This window comes from Siphateles boraxobius, unplaced genomic scaffold, assembly GCF_051911475.1.
Source record: "Siphateles boraxobius isolate OS27281-9 unplaced genomic scaffold, OSU_SipBor_1 29, whole genome shotgun sequence".
Taxonomy (NCBI): domain Eukaryota; kingdom Metazoa; phylum Chordata; class Actinopteri; order Cypriniformes; family Leuciscidae; genus Siphateles; species Siphateles boraxobius.
The window spans coordinates 2,327,870-2,351,697 of NW_027508908.1; positions in this window are offsets into that span (position 1 = coordinate 2,327,870).

Genomic DNA, 23,828 nt, shown 5'->3' on the forward strand with positions numbered 1-23,828 from the left:
ACAAATTACCCCGCAGTACACAGAGATGCGAAGAGAGGGAACTGCTCGCCAAACTAATCCACATGTCTATTACGCTGAGTATGCCGGTCACAAAATACACATGGACCAAAATACACATTCAAAAATAATCAAAAATAATCTGATAATTTATGACGATGTGTACAGAGAAATCTGCTTGAGCCATGGCCTTTTTGATCAGATAAGAGTTGATCATAGACGTGAATTTTATTTATGTCTGTATCAACAAGAAAATCTTCGGGCCTTTTGGACTAATGTCAATAGACCCCCTTTCATTCAAAGTCAGTCAAGACAGAACCACGCTGCTGAAAGAAAGTGGGTCGAAGTCAACTCGCGAATAAACTACCCAATTAAGTACACATTGTGTGCCTTGGCCAACAATGTTTTTTTGGACATTGATGACCCATTTTGGAAGCACTGTGTCTCAGCCATTGCTTCAAAATGCTGCATGGTTGGGCTACAGAATTTCATCCCTGCCTGGAATGCACATACAATCCCATCCAAGGGTATACCCGATGCTCTTTTTGCAGCCCATCTCAGGACCGCTCGAATCCCACCTCAGTTCCTTCCAAAAAAAAGTGAAAAAGACATGTCCATTACTTCACAGACAATACTACAGTATATCTGTAACATTAAAGGGGTCATGAACTGGCTTTTTAAAAAAAACAAATATATTGTTGTCTGAGGTCAACTTATGACGTTCGCTTGGTTTTTACATTCAAAAACATCAAAATGAATAAGTAATAGGCTTTCATCACCCCTTTAACATTATCAAGATGTAGAGTAAAAATCATCATCCTTATTTATATTATTATTACACATTTTAAATGTTACTTTAAAATTATACCACCATGAATAGATGCTTTATTTTGTTATTGCATGTGGCCAATGCAAGCTATTTCAGTATTCTTCAGGTTTATGGTCTTTGTTTTCCAGTTGTTTTTCTGTTGGTGTTTGAAATAAAGCTGCTTTTAATTTTCATTGTTGACTGATTGCATGAACCTGTTATAGAATTACTAGCTATACATTTTTATATAATAATTTATTAGTGTTGTCATTTGCATTATATTTTTAGGCTTATGACGCTGAAGTAAAACTATGCCAGGCCAATTTTTATACTAGCTTAATAATATTATACAATAATAAGAAAACAACCCCAATATCATCTTGACTAGCGACAAATACATCAGCTATTGGCAATATCTCCAACTATCGTAAATACACTATACTATTCAGCACAGCGCTATTTGGGTGTTAGAATTCTAACTATTAAACATTGCTTTGAAGGAAAGGTGGTAACAGTTGATCAGGGAGATCATTAGATACGGGTTTTTCTGTTCAGTGTATTGTTTCAAAACTGCATACATTTAAGCATGCAACTTAACTTTGCCTGCTTTAAAGACTTTGAGAAGCTTTCCTTTTATCACTGATAGTGTTAAATTAAGTAATTGTAATTCCCATTCATTGATCACTGTATTAGTGAGTTAAAACCAATAACATCATCCTTTGTCTGGTAAGTCACATAAGGCTCTGGCTCTCTGTTTTACACAATGTTATCTAAACACTCAGGTTAAATCTTAGGTTCTCTTATCAGTTCTAACAAAGACTTTTAAACAACTAAGAGGCTATATAATAACTTTATAAGAGTTAGATTAATTGATCAGATAATTGAATCTCAGATAATTAATTCAGTTCTGCACATCATCCTTCAACTGCTTTTTGATCATATTATTGGTTCAAAATAGCAGTGCAAGCTTTTAGTTTTACAAGATGACTCAAGTGAATCATGCAGAAATAGCAATAGGCCAACATGGATGAAAAGGTTGTTTGTTACTCTAATTTGTATCATTTTTTATCGGTCACACAGGCCTATTCTGGGACATTAGGTATACACCTGACCGTTATAACACTAGCTGTGATGATGCAGTCACACATAGTGAGTGGTGTTTACATGGTTATGCCTCTACTGCATAGTAGTTCATTTTGATTCCTGAAAAAAAATATATATATTGCCTTTTCTTTTTGGAGGCACTTTCAAGTCTTCCCGTCTTGAGCTTGGTCAGGTCTACTGTTCTGATGGCGTATACCTTCCGGCTTGATGTTTTCCAAAATTCCAAATCTAAAAATGCAACAAAATTACTAAATTATGCCTACATTACATTTCACGGTTTCTACTTACATTTCTACAAAATTCACAAAACTGCACACACAAAATGTGAGGAACACCTTATCTCTTGTTCTTTGTTGGACTTTTTCAGATATGGTGTTGCAGTGCACTTCATAATGCCCTCACAAACCCACTTACAACAGCCTAACACTAGAATAGAATACAGTACAAATGTGTCATTTTTCAGTCTATGACCTTTGCACATGCCACATTTTACATTTTGTGTACCAGAATATACAATAGTTTGCTTAAAATGGTCATTTAAACAAACTGAAACACATTTAATCAACATCACTTTTGTCTGCAAGCAGTTAAACTTCTCATGTACAACTAGGGTGACCACCACCATCATTCTCAGATGGACTCTTTGGGCAGTTGATAAACATGTATGGTAGTTCAGGGGATAAACATGTGGACATTTGCAGTCAAATACCTTTGGTCTCTGATGTATCCGCAATTGCCAGCCCTTTGGCATCGCAGATACTGTAGCTATCAGCAGAATTTTTAATATTCCTGCACTGTTTGTCCCACTGCCTGAACACCCTGGCCTTCGGATATTGTGACATGTACTGTAGCTATGATAAAGAAAGAAAAGTTAATAATCCAGTTATTCGGTTCCCAACCCTAGTCCTGGAGTACCCTCGCTTCAAAACTGTACATTGTTTACGTCTCTCTGACAAACCCATCTGACTCTGACTCTGAGGTCTTGGAGTTTCTAGTTCTACTAATGAGCTGAATCAGGTGCATTTGATTAAAGTCCCCGTGAACCGGATCTTGCAACCGACTTCAGTGCTGTGACGTATTTCTGAGTGAAACGGAATATTGAAATGGGGTTTTACTTCAGCTCCTCCTATTTATCCATGGCTCATAGCAGACTGACGGTTGGAGGGGCGTGGTTACTTTGCGCTAGCAAAGTAAATGTTCCATTTTGATTTCATGAGGACTTTACGGAGACATGTGCAGTGATTGGGGTACTCCAGGACCAGGGTTGGGAACCACTAATCCAGTTTAACATAAGCTACAGCATTTGAAATACAATGTTAGTACAAGTAGTTATGAGCTAAAAGATCTGGCTAATACATACTGTATGGAGATATTTTCCCGCTGTCCTCAATGTCTGCTACATAAATTTGTTTTCTCGCTGATTTGGTTCTTCGGAGAGGGTTTTGAAATGTATTAGATGGGTGTGTAAAGGCAGGGCTCCCTTTTGGGCGACAGGATAATGGTGTTGAAGGGCCTGCAACTGGTGTCAAAACTTGTTCTTTGCTAGTCCCTGAGACAGCAAATGATCCCCGGTCTCTCATCAGGGTGGTCTGAAACTGTCCAGATTGATCTGGAAAAAATGTTTCTCTTGTGATGTCGTCCTCTAAATAAAGACTATCTGGCTCAACCTAAAGAGAAGGATACAATAAAGTTTGATTAATGCCACTACTAAATGTCTAATATATATAGCCTATATATTGTAGTCTCGTGTAGCAAGACATTCAGACTGATGGCCAACGGTCCCGTCTGAGGCTAAGACTACCTATATACTACTTTATGAATGTGACTCTGCCACGTTTCCCACTGACATGCCCCCAAATCGTAAACTTGGGGCTTAAAGAAAATCCTGAGCTTCACACTCAATATTTACAACTTTATTGCTATTTATTTCAAATACAGTTTCTGAATGTTATTTACACATAAAATATATCAAGTTATTTCATGATTAAGTGTATAGTTCAGTGGAAACGTATGCCTATTTTTAACGGAAGTTACGAGGCAAAAAAAGTAAGATTCAACTTTAACAGGACAAACAGAAATTAATTTCATTTTAACAAAAATTCTGCCCACGAATTTGAAGGCTCATATTGGCCTACTGGCAATGAAGATAAAAGACTGCATTATAAGAAGAGCTCTGCAAATGGTGCGTTTACTGGACACCACTGAAAACGGAAAATGTTGTGTGAGTTTTGGCCGTTCCGACCACGAGGTTTTGGGGACCTGAAAACGGATGTTTCATGACAAAGTGACATCGCCAACTAAGTTACTGGCGTAGCATGCATAATACATATTTTTTGTAGATCCGTGTGAACAGGGATAGTTTTGACATGGTTGTTATGTAAACATACCCTTAGTTACAAAATATATAGTAGTTAGTAACTAACCCTCAAGTGGAGACTTTACGTTCCAAAACCCCGCGGGAAGCGCCCGCGCGATCACTTCTTCTTCTTTCGATTTAGTGGCTGTTGACATTTCTGCCACCTACTGAGATGGAGTATGGAGCATCAATGTGGAGTAAAAAAACAAAAACAAAACAAAACAAAAAAATCTTTTAAATAGGTCTGTTGCCTTTAAAAAGTCTAGCTACATCTTTGAAACTTCCCCTAGTCATGAGCCTATCACTGCATTTCTTAATACATTATTAATTGATAAAACATTTATACCTAATGACTTTATTTGATTTTCTAACTTTAACCTATCATTGTTATATCTGATGCACTGAAATAAAGCATGCTCCACTGTCTCTGTGTGCACACATGTACAGAGGCCTGTATCATGTTTCCCAATTATGATTGAGTGTGTTATGTCCTATACCACGGATACGAGAAATTACTGTATCTTCCCTTCTCCACACACCATTCTCATACCTCCCTTTGTAATCTGTACAATTCTCTAGGCTACCTTTTTCCTCCGTATCCCACATTTCTTGCCACATTCCTTTTATTGCTCTTTTTATTAACCCTTTGATTTTAAATTTGCTTAATGTAATATTAAGTCCTATGGACTGCTTGTGCAATGTTTAACCTTTTGTTTCTCGCTCTTTATCCCCCTATTTCTTTCATAAGTCCTTCTCTTTCTTAAAAATATATATCATAGATATTCTTTTCTTTCATTCTGTTTGAATGTTATAAATATATAATATTTCACTCTGCCTACAGAGCAGGTGTACGTCTCCTGGTGGGTCACTCACTGCAGAGTTTTGCTCCAACCCCTATTAAACACACCTGAACCAGATAATCAAGCTCTTCAGGGATTACAGAAACTTCCAGGCTGGGGTTTTGTAGCTGGTTGGAGATATAGGTACGATGCAGTCGTGGCCTAATGGTTTGAGACTCAGACTTGTTACCCAAGGGTTTTGGGTTCGAGTCTCAGTACTGGAAGGAATTGTTGGTGGATGCTGGAGTGAATGTACCACGACTGAGGTGAGACCTTTGAGCAAGGTACCGAACCCCCAACAGCTCCCCAGCCGCCGCAGCAAAAAATGGCTGCCCACTCCGGGTGTGTACAAGAAGTGTGTGTTCATGGTGTGTGTTTGTTCACTGCTCACTGCTGTGTGTGTGCACTTTAATGGGATAAGTGCAGAGCACAAATTCCAAATATGGGACACCATACTTTGCTCTATGTCACGTCACTGCAGGACAGTGGCCCTCCAGGAACTAAGTGAAACCCTTCTTATCAGCAGCTTAATTTCCAGAAATCCCTTTATGTGAATCTGACTGTCCTTCAAAAGCATAAACATTTCATTTATCAAATCTTTTCTAAGCGATTTCTCAGCAGATATTGTTTTTAATGATGATGCTGAACCAGAACATACAGTATCACTGTGCCGCTTTATTTCTACTACCCATGTTAATCCTATACTCACCTGCTTCAGCTATAAATCAGAATATTATTTGAAAACAGTGTTGGAGCAGGGTTGTGTCCCTCAGGAACCCCTGGATTGCATGGCTTTTCTGTTAGATCTGAAATTCCCGTGGTTCCTGCAAATGGATCTTTTGATCTGTCTGTATTTGTATAGGCTAGCCTTACATTTTACAGTACATTTTACCGGTACAACCAGAGCTGCCAGCTTATATAGACAACATCATTATTGTCTAGCATTTTATTATTATCTGACATCATATTGTATCTCTCTCTCTCTATGTGTCATGGAGTGACTTGGAAAACCCTGAATTCACCCTATACAGTAGGCCTATAAATACCTAAAACAATAATTAGCCTACTAATGATGACTTGTATAATAAATCCTTATTTTATTTAATCGGTGATGTCTTATTCTGTTTGTCGACAACTTAAGAAAACATTATAAAAGAGATAAGATAATTCTATAAAAAGTATTGAGATTGAGTCAAAAGGACCAAGATTGAGCGTGCACTCGCAATATCTCAGCGAGAGCAGAGCGAATTTTGATAGCGCGCCCCGAGATTCGTGTGAGTGAAATCGCCTGCGAAGAGATTCGCTCTCGCGCATTTGTTTCCCTAGAATGTCCCCTACGCTCTTGACAGTTGTTATTAAATGAAACGATAACGATAGAAACTGCCTCAAAAGAGCTATAAAGAAGAGAAGAATGTCGTGTCTGAAAAAGCTATCTCAGCGCGTTGCCACTGGCGATAAATTATTTCATGGTCAGACTCAGACGTGCCATAGGCCTATACATAACGCTACAGCGCTGTGGGTAAATGCATCCACATCCCCACCCCCCGCTCCACCCCCCGGCGGAACAGGTACGGTCCAACCGCGAGCAAAACACAGAGAAATGGAAAGTCAGATCAATGAGTCATTTTTTTATGTTTGTTCAAAAACCAGACTTGGATGCAACAACCCAAGATTGTAGAATTGAAAATTAAACTGAGAGACAATTATCCGTTTGTGAATTATTCCAACAAAATGGAAAATGAAAGTTTGAAGCCAATTTTTCATTTGGTTAAGTGTGATGGTGCAAATTGAACAAAGAACTGCAAAGCGTTACACGGACCATATATTATTAATTATTTATAACTTGCTGAAATATTTGTCGAAATTGTTTTAGTATAGTTCATGATTAAACGGGGCGGGGTGGTGATGGCGCAGTGGATAAGACACATGCCTTTGGTGTGAGAGACCCGGGTTTGAATCCACTGTGAGACACCAATGTGTCCCTGAGCAAGACACTTAACCCCTAGTTGCTCCAGAGGCGTGAGACCTCTGACATACATAGCAATTGTAAGTCGCTTTGGATAAAAGCGTCAGATAAATGAATAAATGTAAATAAACAAACCATTCGTAGATGATCAGTATATCATTTATTGCTGTATCATGAAGTTGTAAGCTGGTCTGTGTTCAAAAGCACAAACATGCGGGTATGCTAGAGCAGTATTTTTAAGAAGAGTAATTTATTTGTTTTCAAGTGGATAAACATTTATAAATGTCTTACAGTCAGGGGATTCCAGTGAGTTATGTTCAGTCCTTTCACTCAACACAGACTTGTGAACTGTGTGGAGTGTGTTGGATCTAGCGATAATGTAAACCTCAGAACCGGTTTTACCTTCCACTGAAGATCACATGTGTGTCAGAGAAGACAGCTGTCTATAGCATTTCCAGTCAGCATTGCAAAGTGTTCAACGCTTATTATAGATGTGTAAACGCATGAATAAATAATTGACAAAGCTTTCTGCATCCTCTAATCTAAAGTCTAAGCTTCTGGTATACATTTCAGTTACAGGATATATAAATGAATAAATAAATTCAAAAAGTTCATAAAGAGATCGTGAAAACATATGAATGCCATATGAATTCAGCGGTTTAGGCCAGATTTTCCGAAGAGACATGATTGCTTTATATGATGAACAGATTGAATGAGAATGAACTTCATTGGTTCTCGTATATCAAGCGAACATGCTTGAGCTTCTGTTTACCATAATGGTTGTGCGCATTGATGAATGTTTAAATGTGAATAAAAGCTGAAGTTAAATCTGTTCATCATTTAAAGCGATTGTCTCTTCAGAAAATTGGATTCATATGGATTAGTTTTACGATCTCAAAAAAATAGTCATCACAAATATCTTTAGAGACATAAAATGCCCTTACCAATCCTTGAGCAGATATTTTATACTGAACACGTTGATCCTCTGTTGCCTTATTGACTTTAAGTAGTTATTCTATGCTCCAGTTTTCACTTCTCCTGAATCAACTGAAGTGCTCCTGCCTCTTATCAAAGTCCCTTTCAATCAATCCCAACGATCCAACCGTCTCCATTGACTTTGCATTGCGAGAAGCTGCCTCCTTGTCATTTCTGACTTATAACAAAAAACAAAACAATGTCTAAATGGTGCTATGTGACAAGGTGTACAACAAACAAACTAAAAAACCCAGATCTAAGTTTTTATAAGCTTTTGACCCCAAAAAACATGCGTTTAAGGACACAAAAGTGGATACAGGCAATTGAGACAGAGCTTTGACACAGTCTATGACACAGTCTTTGACAAAGTCTATGTCTATGACTCTGTCTATGACACAGACAGAACGTGTCATATTACTCTGAGAAAGTTTTCAGATTATGACGCGTTTTGCTCGCGTCTCTATTGCTTATTGCCGTTTCTCCCATTCATTAATAGGAGGGAACATTCTTTTGTATCTATAGTCTTTGTTCTTATATTCCACACAATAATATCCCGATTGTTTCCATCTATGAAATGAACAAAGGGGGCCTTCAAATATTGCTATGGAGAAAAGGAGGCCTTGAAGTCAAAAAATTATATACATTTTGGCTTTTATTTTACACAGTTCAGGAGCCATTGGTTACTGTTAACAAGCAAACGCTGCTCTGTCTCTTGGCTGTTGCCGTGGTGCTGAGAGTGATGATTGAGATGCAGTTTGACCAATTGGTTTCTCTTTACTGTGTGAACTCAAAGCCTCAGTCATTGTCAGAATATCTGAAGGATCTGGTCTGAGAGTTGAAATCCTTGAGCATGGGTTTTGTTGTTAATGGAAAGCCCTTCTTGAATGTGTGCTCAGTAATTTGTGATGCTCCTGCCAGGGCCTTAATTAAAGGGATACTTCAGGATTTAGCATTAAGCTTTGTATCAGTAGAAAACCAGTAGAATTTTCAAATTACCATGCTTCTTTGTATAAACCTTTACTGTTACTAGAGTATGTATTAGCCTAGAGAATGTGTGGAGAAATTTTTCGGATACTGCCGCCTGTAACCGGTAGGCGTGGTTAGGGAGTGGCCTGGCCTCATAAGGGCAGCAAAGCAAGTGCATTCTGGGAGTTGTTGTCTTTCAGCCACATGAGTAAAAAATACATTTTCTTGATTCATTGATACTTGTGAACCCGGTCAGACTAACCAGCATAAGAGAGAAAAGAACCTCAACGGGCATAGGCCTGGAGTTATATGGCCAAGAGCTTGTGAGAAAACTGCATGGGACACGGTAAACACAAATCTATGCTTTGCATTGGAAAGATTAACTGGTACAGTTGAAAAGAAGCTGGATAAATTTGGGGACATCATTTACGCATATGGAAGTGAGAGGTTTGGTGTGGAAAAAAGGAAGGAAAAAGTACAAACTACTCCTGCTGTATCTAGACGGCAGCAGAAAATTGAAGGGTTAGTTAGAGAAAGGAGACAGCTGAGGAAGCAATGGAAAAAAGCAGAACAAAGTCAGAAGGAGGGACTCAATCTCTTACAAAGGGCCATAAAAGATAAGCTTGCAACATTACGCAGAGCTGAGCGCCTACGGAAATGCTACAAAAAGAAGGGCTAATTTCTATAAAGACCCATTCAAATTCGTAAAGAAGTTATTCACCAGTGAGAAGAATGGCACTTTAAAAGCATCTAGGGTTGAGCTAGAGAGATATTTGGAGGAAACGCATACAGATGCAAAAAGGCATGAGCCTATGTCAATTCCGTCAGATATCCCACCTATCAATCCACCAGAATACCAAATGGAGGTCTGTGCACCTAAGTGCAAAGAGATAGAGCAGGTTGTGAGAAAGGCAAGGGCTTCATCATCTCCAGGGCCTAATGGAGTTCTGTACAGAGTGTACAAGAGTGCTTCAGGAGTTCTACGAATTCTGTGGAAATTGATAAAAGTGGCATGGGAAAAGCAGGTTGTACCTAGAGCATGGCGCCGAGCAGGTGGAGTCTTTATACTTAAAGAAAAAGATTATACAAGCATCAGTCAGTTTCGTCCTATTTCACTATTAAACGTTGAAGGTAAGATTTTCTTCAACATTATTGCACAGAGATTGTCAACCTACCTATTAAAGAATGGCTTCATTGACACTTCAGTTCAAAAAGCGGGCATTCCAGGGTTCTCAGGATGCTTAGAACACATCAATGTTATCTGGCAATGAATTCAATCAGCTAAAAAGGAGAGGAAGGAGCTCCATGTGACATTCCTGGATTTGGCTAATGCATATGGTGCAGTGCCACATGAGCTTCTTTGGGCAGCATTTGATTTTTTTTAGAGTGCCAATGTAAATAACAAATTTAGTGAAAGCCTATTTTGGAGATTTGTAATTTAGTTTCTCAACTCCAAAATTCAGCACCGCATGGCAATGCTTAGAGGTTGGAATAATGGCAGGATGCACCATTTCTCCACTGGCTTTTACCATGGCAATGGAAGTAATCATTAGGGCATCAAGATGGGTAGTAGGAGGAGAGCGCTTGGCTTCTGGGATGCGACTACCACCAATCAGAGCATACATGGATGACATGACAACCATGCCTACAACAGTAGCCTGCACTAATCGGTTCTTGGGGAAGTTAACAGATAATATCGAATGGGCACGAATGAAATTTAAACCCTCTAAATCAAGGAGCATCTCGATAGTTAAAGGAAAGGTAGTAGATAAAACATTCTTCATTAATGGTGAGGCAATACCAACAGTTTCTGAGAAGCCAGTGAAGAGTCTTGGGAGATGGTACGATGGGGATCTAAAGGACACAGTTTGAGTGGGAGAAGTTAGACGACAAGCAGTGAAAGGGTTGAAGAGCATAAACAGCTGTGCTCTACCAGGCAAACTAAAACTCTGGTGCTTTCAGTTTGGTCTACTGCCAAGGTTACTGTGGCCACTGACTCTACGAGGTTTCTTTGACAACAGTGGATAAGCTGGAAGCGTTAGTAAGTTCATACATCAGGAAATGGTTGGGAGTTCCACGCTACCTCAGCAGAGTGGGACTTTATAGTAAAGGAGTATTGTAGCTGCCAGTCTCTGCTTTAACCGAGGAGTTTAAGTGTGAAAAGGTCATACTGGAAATGACTTTAGCAGAGTCACGCGACAAATGTGTAAGGGAGGCAGCCCCTGTGGTAAAAACTGGCAGAAAGTGGTCAGCAAAGAAATCTGTAGTAGAGGCAAATGCTGACCTTCAAATTGGGGATATCGTGGGATAGGTACAGCATGGAAGAGGGGGTTTTGGGCTCAGTTTAGCTCCTCCTAAATGGCACAAGGCAGGCCCAGCTCAAAGGAGGAAGCTGGTAGTCAACGAGGTGCGAAAGCAGGAGGAGAGGATGAGATGTATAAAGGCCATTTCCCAGGCCAAGCAGGGAGAGTGGATGAGATGGGAGAGTGTGGAACAACGCAAAATGGGCTGGCAAGACCTTTGGTCAATGGAAGAGAGTAGGATCATTTCCTTATTAGGTCAACATATGATGTTCTCCCATCACCGCAGAACCTAAACCTCTGGGTAGGAGAGGATCCCTCTTGTACTTTGTGTTCATCACCTGCCACATTAAGGCACATTTTGACAGGATGTAAGGTGGCTCTTAGCCAAGGTCGGTTTACTTGGCGCCATGACCAAGTATTACGATGTTTGGCTTTAGCATTGGAAGGCAAGCGTAGTATGACCAATAAGTTGCTGCCTGTTCTAGCAAAACATTACACGCAGAAGACAATATTCCTCCGCCCAGGCGGGCAACCACCAAGAAAAGGTGCTAACACCAATTCTCGCCCAGGACAACTGGAAGCTGCTAGGGACTGGAAGATGCTGGCTGATCTTGATCAACGGCTTATTTTTCCACCTGAGATTGCCAATACTAACCTACGACCAGATATTGTTTTGTGGTCTGGATCAGCACGCAATGTTCAACTGATAGAGTTAACAGTGCCATGGGAGGATGCGGTAGATGAGGCATATGAGAGGAAGAAACTGCGGTATGCTCATCTGGCCACTGAAGCAGAACAGCGAGGATGGAGAGTCCAGGTTTTTCCAGTGGAAGTGGGTTGTCGAGGTTTTGTGGCACACTCTACAACCCGGTTCCTCAGAGACGTCGGATTCAGTGGCCAAGAGTTGCGTGCCACAGTAAAGAACTTATCTGAAGCAGCAGAAAGGAGCAGGAACTGGCTGTGGTTGAGACGGAAAGATTCTAGCTGGCTGTGTACAGGCCGCCATGCTACGGTTTCGTAGAATTCTTGAAAACTTGAAGAGTCTGTTGGTTTATTTGTATAGGTTGTATAGTATTTACAGTCATTACGTTCCTGTGTATATTGTGTGAATGACAGGTGGTTGGAAAGATATTGTGTTTTGCGATAGGTGGTATGCCACACGGAACCGTTGCCACTGAAACTGCATATTAACGCACCAGTGGGGCTCGACAGCCTTAGTCAAACGGGTTGGCGCGTATGGTTGGGTTGCGGAGAGATTGTGAGATTGTGGTTAGGTCTCAGCAGCAGGAGGGATGTAGAGGTCAGTAAGCTGGGCTGAGTTGAGTGGGGGACGGAGGGGGGTGACTCTGGGAGGCCAGAGTCACTGTCGAGCCCTCTTGAGGTGTCGTGGGCTAGTCGAGGAAACACTGAGGACGAAAGGTGCCCACTTGAAGACCCTAGAGATGTCCCCTACTCAGCTCAATCCAGACGGTTGTCATGGGGGGACCTCACTGTGGTTGCAGCCGTTGTGTGTGCTGACGCGTGTTAACACTAGACAGAAGGACATTTACATCACCATATGGAAAGAAGCATAAATGGATGGAGAAGCATAGGTTACTGTAAAGCTATGTCTTAGTTGGTGCTTATCTTGGCGAAAGCCAAGTACAAATCAGCATGAAGTTTTAACATCTACTCTCGTGTAATGGAAATCTGCCTTTTCTCAGTCTAGAATGCTTCAATTTCAAAAATAATTTCACATTTCTACTATATAAATGACCACTATTAAATACACATTCATCTTCCCAGAGCTGAAGCATCCCTTTAAGTGTATTAAGTCACACAATGACATTCCCAAAACTTATGGCGCTTTTCCACTACACAGTACCAGCTCGGCTCGGCTCGACTCGACTCGCCTTTGTTTGGTTTTCCACTGTGTAAAAGTTGTACCTGTACCTGGTACCTGCTTTCGGGTACTTTTTTTCGTACCACCTCCGGCGAGGTTCTAAGCGAGCTAAGGCGATACTAAAATGTGTCGTGAAAACAATGCCGACTGCTGATTGGTCAGAGAGAATCGTCACTATTCACTGCGTCATCATTGCACGCGCCAGATGGAGTATCCAGAATAACCCCGCCTTTTTTAAATAGTTTAGCCAGAGATAGTTACTAAACTTACTACTATTATTATGGCAACTCGGAAGAATACGCCGTGGTCAAACGAGGAGGTGCAGACATTCCTTTGTTTGGTTGCCGAAGAGAGGATCCAGCGAGAGCTTGATGGGGCAACGAGGAACGAAAGTCGTCGCTATGACGACCGGGTATTATTTGTGGCGATACTTTCTGCAATGGAAAACGTAACGGAAAGCGAGCCGAGTCGAGGCGAGCCAAGGCGAGTCGAGTCGAGTCGAGCTGGTACTGGTAATGGAAAAGCGCCATTAATGCTAAGAACCGTTGTATCTATGCTGGGGATGAAGACCAACATGTACAACATTCCCCATTTTGTGAAACATCTGTTCCTATGGTTAGTGGATTTCCACATTATTATATGCATTTAGTGTGCTTAGCTGTGGCTGGTCGTCTGCTTGATTTGTGGATGGTAACTTGCGGCAAGTTGAATTACCATATTTCATCTTGGCAAGTGTCTTTCATTTTAGGCAAACTGCTTGCTCTCAAAAGTTACATAACCTCAGAATTGGCTAGAAGGCCAAGGGCCATTGATGAGAGGTTAAAATGAAAAGCAACTGAAGAACTTTGCAGTTTTTACTTGTGAGAATATAGCTACATCTAGGCAAGTCCAACATCTTGTTTGCAGTTAAATGACTTTGCAAACACATGGCCACTTAGATTTTATATCAGAGTTTATTTTTGAAAACTGCTTAACAAATTAAAGGAATGGTTAGAAAACCTAGCTTGCCACTGCAGCAAGTTATACTTCATTCAGAAAGTTTAAAAGGTGAGGAGATTTTGAAAACCCACAATTTAAATAAAAAAAGGAAATCTGCACTCAGATGGACCTGTTCCATAAGGATTCACAGGAGCAGTCTCCCAATTTAGGGAAGTGGGAATAGAGAGGGACAGATGTATCAAAATCAACAATGAAATAATATTGATTCAGAATATAATTGTCTTCGAGGGTGAGTAATACATTGTCTTCAATGTATGTAGACACTTTGCAAAGTTTTTTGACTATTCCATTTACTCCACAGATTTAGGAATTTGTTTTGTGTCAGATATGATGTGCTTTAAAGTGAAAGTGAGTGAAAGTGAAAGTGACGGCCAAGTATGGTAACCCATACTTGGAATTTGACCTCTGCATTTAACCCATCCAAGTAAGTGCACACACATTAGGAGCAGAGTAGTGAGTAGTGAACACTGCAAACGTGGATACACACACCCGGAGCAGCGGGCAGCCTTGAGTGGTGCCCGGGGAGCGATTGGGGGTTAGGTGCCTTGCTCAAGGACACCTCAATTATATTCCTGCCGTTACTGGAATCAAACCAGCAACCTTTGGGTCACCAGTCCAACTCTGATACCATTAGGCCATGACAGCCCCTTTAAGTTAAATACCAATTTGAAGAAGTTTGTCCTGTTGCCTTTGGATGTTGACTGTGATGTCATTACACTTCTTCATGCAGACCCATCCTAAGTTTCAGCAATAGCGTGGTGTTGGGGTAGTCATTAAATCTGCTGAATTTTAGATATGCCAATCTTTTTATCTTAGGGAATACATTTTCATAATTTATGTGCAGATCAGCATCAAATTTAGACAGCAGTGACAGTGTCCTTTCAGGTGTGGGGGTGGTGAAAGGAGTGAGGACTCAGGTGCAGAGTTGATGGGCTTTTTAATTATAATAAAATAAAACAAAACAAAACAAAACAGACAACAAAAACTACCCCGAGGGGGAAAACAAGACAGGCTTAACTTGACTTGACAGAACCACACAGCAGGGAAACATATGGTTTACATATGACGACGAACCAGCACAGGACTGAAAACACAAAGAGAATAAATTGGGAAAATGCAAACACATGGAGCAAGAATGTCCAAATCCCGACACAGAATGGAAACCAGACTAGACTAATGTGCCGGGATCCAAACACCATGCCCCGCACATGTAACAAGGCATACAGACAAGAGAGCACATAAAGACATGACAAAACAGAAGTGTCAGAGCTCTGTCACAAAACCAAGAAATAAACTAGACAGAAGTGACAGAACCCTGACATGTCCGACCTGCTCTTGCTTATCTTTGTAGGTGTCTACCATTTATACTATTAATATCTTGGGCCTGGAACATGTATTAATGAGGACTTTTATGTGCACTTAAATCATCATTCACCCTTTAAAGCACTTATTATAAAACAAAACTGACTTCTAATTATGTTCATTTGTTGACCATTAAAAAAAGAGCAAAAGTTACTGTTCATACTGTTCGTACTGTTGAATGTTAAGAACGCTACCTTGAGGGAAAGGTTCTTGCCCTCAGCCGACTCCAGAAATTAAAAGGGGGCCTCGAGAACCACTGCCAGGTCCCATGTAGGAACTCTAGTACGAGCCGTAGGTTTCATCCTCCAAGCCCCACGGAGGAAACGTACGACCACCTGATATCTCCCCAGAGGCCCATCCCCCAGAGGAGTGTGGAAAGCTGCAATGGCAGCCACGTACACCTTAAGACCAGCCGAGAAGCGATCTTGGAGGAGCTCCAGCACTGAAGCCAGTTAACTGGGTCCACCTCAGGCTCTCTACACCAAGTGGAAACACATTCCACTTTAGGCCATACAATCTCCTCGTGGAAGGAGCTCTGGAACTGAGTACTCAACCCCTCCAGCCTACAGGCCAGCCTCTAGGTACTGAGCCCCCTCAGGGGCAAGGCCCAAAGTTTCCACAGGCCTGGACGAGGGTGAATATTGAGCCCCCGGCCTGCAGAAGCAGGTACCTCCTCAGAGGGATCTACCAAGGCTGGCCTGCCAGGAGTGATATGATGTCTGAAACCATACTCGGGCCGGCCAGTACAGGGCTACTAAGTAGGCTGATCCCGTCTCGATGGATCCTCTCCACAACTCCCGGGAGCAGAGCGATCGGGAGAAAAGTGTACAGACGAAGCCTCGGCCACGGAAAAAAGGAGGCGGAAAAACGTGTAGAAACTGGAATTTAGGGCAAATCTTTTCCCTTAAGAAAAACCTAATTATCGGTATCGCATCGGCCGATATCATTCTGAATAATTGGCTATCGGTATTAGCGGAGAAATTCAGTATCGGTGCATATATCTACTTCAAATACCTCTGTTATAGAAGATGAGAAGCATTTCTTGTAGGACTGTTCTCTGTACAGTATGTGGGTCTGTGGGTTATGTGGGTAATAAATATTTGGGTGATCTCGCACTTGTTGGTGATGTTTGAATTGATGTGTCACAGGTCTGTGAGTTGGAGTATGCATGGAGATTGGCATTGTATATACATCATGGGATGAAGAAAAGAGCATCTGTCATGCTATTCTGATTTTGTGAAACTGTGGGCCGAGAGGCCATGTAGTCCTGAATTAAATTTGAAACTAAAACTGAAACTACTGTTCAATGGCCACCTCTCTACAAACCTGATAAATAAGTAAAGGCCATTCGAAGTGAGGAGCAGCCTAGATACGTGGAACGCATACTGAGTTAGAATTTTATATACAGTTGGTATGCACACAACATATTATTTAATCTAATGATACTTCTCGTTTTAACAGCAACCTACAAATCCTCTCGTCTAAAACTTCCTCAAGTGTAAAAAGAAAAAAAGAAAGAAAAAGGAAAAAAGAGCCATTCTACTACTATTGTTGTAGATTTGTTCGTGTTCTCAGATATATAATCGTCTCTGGTTACGTATGTAACCTTAGTTCCCTGAAGGGAACGAGACGCTGCGTGAAACGCTGTGGGAACGCCCCTGCATGAGTGCGTCATGAAGCACGTATGAAATCAGTCCAATGGCGAGACGGAACGTCGTTGGCGGGTGACGTCATCGACCAGGAAACTATATAAGCACCCCAAAACACAAGCGCATCAGCTTCTGATAAGACTGAAGCAAGTGCTCACGGGCATGCTGGGAGTATGGCACAGACACGCAGCGTCTCGTTCCCTTCAGGGAACTAAGGTTACATACGTAACCAGAGACGTTCCCTTTCAGGGAACTCGAGCTGCGTGAAATGCTGTGGGAACGCTAATACCAACGTCGCCATATGAGCAAGTGTCCGTCGTGTGTAGTCAAGGCGTACATTCGGACGAAAGCACCTGCGCCCCTGGCATGGAGCTGAAGTCAAGATGTTAAAACTTTACAAATGTGTGCGGTGAGGACCAGCCTGCCGCATCGCAAACGTCCTGAATTGATACTCCTGACAAAATAGCCTTAGAGGCAGCCATACTCCTGGTTGAATGAGCCCGGACAGCCAAAGGAGAAGGCTGACCGGCAGACTTGTAGGCAAGTGAGATGGCCTCGACCACCCACTTGCTCAACCTCTGCTTAGATGCAGGACAGCCCTTCCTAGGGGGTCCAAAACAAACAAACAATTGTTCACATTTTCTCCACAGGGCAGCTCTGTGGAGGTAAGCATCTAGAGCCCTAACTGGGCAGAGCAGATTTAGTTTCTCTTGGTCCGACATCAAAAAGGGAGGAGGACAGAAAGCCTGCAGTACAATAGGCCTGACAACATTAGTTGGAACCTTGGGAATATACCCCGGCCTAGGGAGGAGGAAAGCCTTAACCATGCCGGGTGAAAATTCCAAGCACGAGGGAGAGACCGATAGAGCTTGAATATCTCCTATTCTCTTTAATGAAGAGATAGCAAGAAGAAAGTTAGTTTTTAGAGTAATGAATTTCTCAGAAACTTCTTCAATGGGCTCGGACGGTGCTAGAGAGAGACCTTCTAGAACAACCGCAAGGTCCCAAGTCGGCACCCTCGTGCGAACTGCTGGCCTCAGTCTCAAAGTGCCACGAAGGAAACGAGTTATAACTGGGTGTCTCCCGAGAGATGCTCCACTTAAAGTGACGTGGTAAGCAGATAAGGCCGCCACGTACACCTTCAGTGTGGAGTGGGATAACCCTGTGGAGAAACGCTCCTGAAGGAATTCCAGCACTGCATCCACCGGGCAGTTAACTGGGTCCAACTGGTGTTCCCCACACCAAGAGGTGAACATCTTCCATCTCAAGGCATATAATTTCCTAGTGGCCGGAGCTCTGGAGTGGAGGTTGGTCTCCACGACCTCAGTCGAGAGACCAGATTCTATGAGCTGGGCCCCCTCAGAGGCCAAGCCCACAACCTCCATAGTTCTGGGCGGGGGTGAAGAATCAACCCACTCGCCTGAGAGAGAAGGTCCCTCCTGATCGGAATCTCTAGAGGAGAGCCGTCGAGGACAGAAATTAGGTCCGCAAACCAAACTCGGGCCGGCCAGTACGGGGCTACCAACAGTAGACTGACCCCGTCCCGGCGAACCCTTTCCAGAACTCCTGGGAGCAGAGCAATTGGGGCAAATGCGTACAGGCGTGACCTCGGCCAGTCCTGTACCATCGCGTCCAACCCCAGAGGGGCTGGATGACTTAGAGAAAACCACAGTGGGCAGTGTGATATTTCCCTGGATGCAAATAGGTCTACCTCGGCACGACCGAAATGTTTCCGCAGGAGCTCCACCACCTCGGGATGGAGTCTCCACTCCCCGGGCCTCGGCCCCTGCCTCGACAGGATGTCTGCCCCCTGATTTAAATACCCCGGGATATAAATCGCCCTTAATGAAAGAAGCTTCCCCTGGGAACATAGAAGGATCTGGTGAGCCAGCTTGTATAACGGGCGCAAACGCAGACCCCCCTGATGGTTTATGTAAGAGACCTCCAATGTGTTGTCTGACCGGACAAGAACATGATGGCCTCTGAGGTCTGGGAGGAAGTGTTTTAGAGCCTGAAACACCGCCAGCATTTCTAGACAATTTATATGCCATTCAAGATGATGGTCCTGCCACAGACCCTGAGCTGGGCGACCACTCATGATCGCCCCCCAGCCTGTGAGAGAGGCATCCGTCGTTAGTGTTACACGACGACACGGAGCCCCCAACACAGGCCCTTGGGAAAGGAATCAAGGTTCTTTCCACATAGCCAGGGCGCGAAGACACCGTCGCGTGACCCTGATCATGCGGAGCGGTTTCCCCTCGGGGAGAACCCCTTGGCCCTGAGCCACCACTGCAGCGGTTTCATGTACAGCAGGCCGCAAGGTATAACGTTGGACGCTGCTGCCATAAGACCCAGAATTCTTTGATATTCTTTTACAGTAAGTGACTGGCCTAGCTTTGCCTGTTTGACGGCTAAGAAAATCGAAGCTATACGAGCAGGAGACAGACGTACCTGCATCGTCGTCGAATCCCAAACCACACCCAGAAAAGTGGTCCTCTGTAATGGAGAAAGCACACTCTTCTTGGCGTTGAGCCTCAACCCCAACTTTTTGATATGGGCGAGCACGACATCTCGATCCAGAATCGCCTGATGCTCCGATTGAGCTAGAATCAACCAATCGTCGATATAATTTAAAATGCGGATGCCCTGGAGTCGCAGCGGAACCAGAGCTGCATCCATGCATTTCGTGAAAGTTCGGGGAGACAGTGCTAGGCCGAACGGAAGAACCCGATATTGGTACCCTTTGCCCCCGAAAGCAAACCTCAGGAACTTCCTGTGTTGTGGAAGGATGGAAATATGGAAGTATGCGTCCTTTAGATCTATCGTGACAAACCAGTCTTTGGACCTGATCTGTGACACGATCTGCTTGAGAGTCAGCATCTTGAACTTGAGCTTCCGTACTGAGCGATTTAATAGGCGCAGATCTAAAATTGGACGTAACACCCATCCTTCTTCGGAACGATGAAATATCGGCTGTAATAACCCAACTCGCTGCTGGGAGGAAGAACTCGTTCTATAGCCCCCTTCAGCAGAAGAGTTTTCACCTCTGTAAGGCCGTCTAACTCGATCCAATGGCGGTATTCGAATTAGCGGTGAAGGTCTTTGCGTGTTACTGTCTTTTCTCGTGGCAAAGTATTTTTGGTTAAATGCAATACATTTTATCTTATGTATTAACTCGTTTCATCTGACTCCATAAAATGAAAAGGTTTTTCAATGATATCTGTGCATCTTTAAAAGTGAGCGAATGTTTGACTATTCCGTTTAACTCTTCAATGAAAACAATGTCAGAGTCAGTTAAAATAATCAAATGTAACAATTTATTATGTCAGGTAAATGTATCATGCCAATTTCATAATCAATTCAAAGATAATCGATACAAAACATCAAATGCTCTGGAATAGAGAGAAGATGCAAACCCGACTTTAAGAAATACATGAGGCTGAGAGGTCTTCCTCTCAGCCTCACGGACCGATCTGAAGTACAGAAAAGGCCCCGAGCTCTCGCTGCGTTTCACTATATACCCAGACCTCATTTCAGATCTAAACATCATTCACAGTGGAAATTTACCTGCTAGTAACCATTTGCTAACAGTGAGACATTTGCATTCAGTGGTAGCACCTCTGAGTGTAGGGAGACCCTTTGTCTAGAGGCCAACACCTCCTTGTGTGCTAGTTATCCATAAAATCTCAAAAACCTTATTACCCTTTGTTTTACTTATTTGGAAATAGGACATTTGTACCAGTCGCACTGTGACATTTTAAATGATACTAAACATGAAAATACTCTGTGATAATCATTCACATTAAAACTACATTTTCTTGGGTGCATTCAGGTGGGGGTGAGGGGAGATGTAGATGAAGTTGGTTCGGAGGTGAGACTTTCGTCTCAATGGTGCATGAAGGCCAGTTCAAATGGTAATCTCCAGAGAGGTCCTTTTGTCCTCTCAGTGTCTGGTCACCCCCGAAACAGACTGTCTGGAATTTCCTAATTTATCAATTCTTACACCTCTTGTTCCTTAACCAGAGCCTGCTCGGGGCCCACCACTGTGGGCAGAACCCCTCTGAAGCGAGGCGGGCGTGATCTGAACTGAATCGCGTACCCATACTCGATAGTCTGCAGGACCCATTGAGATACATTTGGAAGGCTTTTCCACTCTGCCAAAAATTCTACTAAGGGTACCAGTCTCTCGAGACTGGCCTCTGGAATATTTTGAGTGGCAGACACAGTGCCCTGTAACGGCGCACCGGCAGGAAACAACTGGCCTGACCACTCTGGACCACTCCTCAGAGTGGACGAGCGTCCCTCGGGAAAACGCTCGCTGGGACCGTCTACGCCCCGGCACGCTGGCGGGGTTGGCAGAACGGGCCCCTGAGGGCACAGAGAGGGGAGGGTGTTCGCCGCATTACACGGTGCCCGTTCTCTCTCGGTGCCCTCAGTGGATAATTGAAGTGATGATGCCTCAGCCCGGGCGGAAGAAACCGCAGCGCGTGCTTCCGAACCCGGATCTGAGGCACTGGATCTACCAGGTAAGGGCTGAGATAAGGCAGAGCCCGTCTCAATCCCCGCTGATAGATGCATTTGCGATCCCCACGATTGAAACCTTCGCTGTGCCTCGGCAGCAGCGGGACCCGAACCGCGGGGAGAGCGCACCGAACCACTCCCCTCGAAGAGGGCTCGGCGGGAGCGGATAGACAAACGCTCGCAATGCTCACAATCAGCTCCCTCGCCATGATATATATATATAGTAGTGGTGGGCCGTTATCGGCGTTAACGTGCTGCGTTAACGTGAGACTCTTATCGGGCGATAAAAAAAATATCGCCGTTAATCTATTCTCAAAGTTGGGTTGGGATCTGTAAAGTTTCTGAATATGACTGACACAGCAAAGTAGCTTTCAGACCTTTTTAATGAACTTCTCAATCTCCGTTACAATTCTTTCCTTTTCTTGTCAACACTCCTTTTCTTCTTTTCTGAATCCCGCCGCTCCATCCGCAGACTCAACTCAACTATATAACTCTAACGCCCCCTTGTGGACTCGATAAACAATGTCTGCTTACAAACTAAAACACATCACATGTGGACATAATATAACAACGTCACATGTTATAAACCGTAAACATTACAGGATCATAAAATGAATTTTTCGAATATCGTTATATTTTCGCGCAATTCCATGTGTATAGCCTATATTTGACATAATTGACGCCGCGCCTACTGTCACAGATCGCGCAGCAGGGTATTTTCCTGTCAGGGACACAAGGTGTATACTTTTACTACATGTTACGTTGGGCGACGTTCCTCTCGTTACTTTATTTTAATGCAATACGTTGTTAAATGAGTTTATTCCAAGCGCGCTGTGTCCTTTGTATGGGCATGAGCGATGCTCATTTACAAATGAATCACTCTTTTGAGTCGATTCTGTTCAAAGACTTCATCAAATAAGTTGTCAGATGATCTGTCTAAATCGGTTCGCGAAGCAGTTGATCTGTTTAGTTCCTCGCGCACTGAATCGTCTGAAGCGCTTTCAATCACACTCGGAGTCGAAACAGGAAGATTTAAGAGCATCAAGAGCGTTGGATGAAGTGGCCGATCTACAGTCTAGTCTAGTGAAAGCAAATCTGCAAATGCATCATATTTTTGCCAGCGATCAAGATGTTTATTAGTTGAACATCTTCGTATGCTGTCTGTGAATGAATGATTCCACAGGACAATACATTCGATTTCATTTCATTCAGGTAATACATTTTACAACCAAACAGATTATTACGCCACGATAGCACTAATAAAAAGTATGACATTATCCGGTTTTTGGACATACATTAATTTATAGGCTACAAAAAAAGAAAACGCTTCAGAGCGTCGGCGCACTGGTTAACAGGTTAAATAAGCTACCATTGTCCACAGTTTATGAAATGAACACCCGCCATCCCGCGGTAATGTGTGTGTATTGCGCGTGTATTGCGCAGTGGCATAAACACACGAATAGTTTACATTGATTGAAACTAATTTGTTTAAAAATGAGGCTATTGCAGTAACAAGGCAGGTTCACATAAAATCATTATGACATATGATGACATTATTTTTTGATCTAACGAGCATTGGCGATGCAAAAACGGACTGTCGTGCGTATTGTTTTTTTTCTTCTTCCAAGCCTACTATGTTAAAAAAGGACGAAAACATGTTACTTGTTCAATTAATAAACAGTTTGTTTGATGACAAATCGCTAAAGATGAAATTGGCCTCCCTTTCTGTCATTGCGTTTTTTTTTTTTTTTACGATATTCGACTTTTGCTCCTCGATTGTCGAATGGCATTTTTGGCAGAAAGACACAGCCCTACGCGAGGCGAACTATTCACAAAGACTTACTTTTAGCCATTATTTGGGTAGCACACATATTCTGAATGCCTTCGGGAGAATTCAAATGAGCCATTTTAATCTAGATTAATCTAGATTAATTTCAATATTAATCTAGATTAATCTAGATTAAAAAAATTAATCTATGCCCACCTCTAATATATAGTCTCTTTTTATAGTTTTATATATATATATATATATATGTGTGTGTGTGAAAAACTCCTGCCTAGCAATTTCTAAGGACAGACAAAAACACTTGAGACACAGACT